Source organism: Glycine soja, chromosome 12 (genome assembly GCF_004193775.1).
Source record: "Glycine soja cultivar W05 chromosome 12, ASM419377v2, whole genome shotgun sequence".
NCBI lineage: Eukaryota > Viridiplantae > Streptophyta > Magnoliopsida > Fabales > Fabaceae > Glycine > Glycine soja.
In genome coordinates this window covers 32,232,239-32,233,194 of record NC_041013.1, presented here as the reverse complement: position 1 = coordinate 32,233,194, position 956 = coordinate 32,232,239, and the positions used below count along the sequence as shown (strand labels likewise).

The 956-nt window shown below is 43.5% G+C and overlaps 1 non-coding gene across 1 annotated transcript; it reads left to right on the top strand.

Moving 5' to 3' along the window:
- Positions 1–603: 603 nt before the first annotated feature.
- On the top strand, positions 604–710 carry LOC114380661. Its single transcript, XR_003659834.1, has one exon. It is a non-coding gene; the product is annotated as a small nucleolar RNA R71 (small nucleolar RNA).
- Positions 711–956: the final 246 nt, after the last annotated feature.

Below are 956 nucleotides of genomic sequence, written 5' to 3'. Positions count from 1 at the left end.
TGGATTGGTGGAGGAACGTATGGTCTGCTTGGGCCAGCAACATTCTAAAATTGTTGCTGCTATTGTGAAGGATTCAACCATCTAAGGTTGGGATGATTCCTCCACCCGGGATTGTACCTATTGCTGGAGAGGTCATAATTGTTCTGTTGTGGCTGATTTTGCTGCTGAGGTTGAGGAGGTCTATTGTAGATGTTTGCAGCATAAGCTTCAGGCTGTTCAATCGCTTCAGATTGTTGCACAGAAGGGCAAAGGTCTGTGTGGTGGTCGGTAAAGGAGCATAAACCACAGAGTCTGGCGACAGGTACAAATTTTTGATTCATGGCCAATTGGGTTACCAAGTTAACCAAGGCATCAAGTTTACCTTCAAGCTTCTTAGTCTCCGCTGATGAAGATGAATTTGTGGCTACTTTATGCACTCCTCTAATGACAATAGCATCACTTTTGGCACTAAATTGCTGGGATTTTGAAGCCATCTTCTCAATTAAATTTCTCACTTCAGCAGGGGTCATGTCTCCAAGGGCTCCACCACTGGCAGCATCTATCATACTTCTCTCCATGTTATTGAGTCCTTCATAAAAATATTGGAGAAGAAGCTGCTAAGAAATCTGGTGGTGAGGACAACTGGCACATAGTTTCTTAAATCTCTCCCAGTATTCATATAAGCTCTCTCCATTGAGTTGTCTAATGCCTAAAATATCCTTTCTGATGGTCGTGGTCTTGGAAGCAGGGAAAATTGTTTCTAAGAATACTCTCTTGAGGTCATCCCAGCTCGTGATAGACTGTGGAGCAAGGTAATAAAGCCAGTCCTTTGCCACTCCCTCTAAAGAATGAGGAAAAGCCTTCAGAAATATGTGATCCTCCTGGACATCTGGGGGTTTCATGGTGGAGCAGACAATATGGAAGTCTTTCAGATGTTTGTGTGGGTCTTCATCTCAAGGCCATGAAAATTTGGAAGC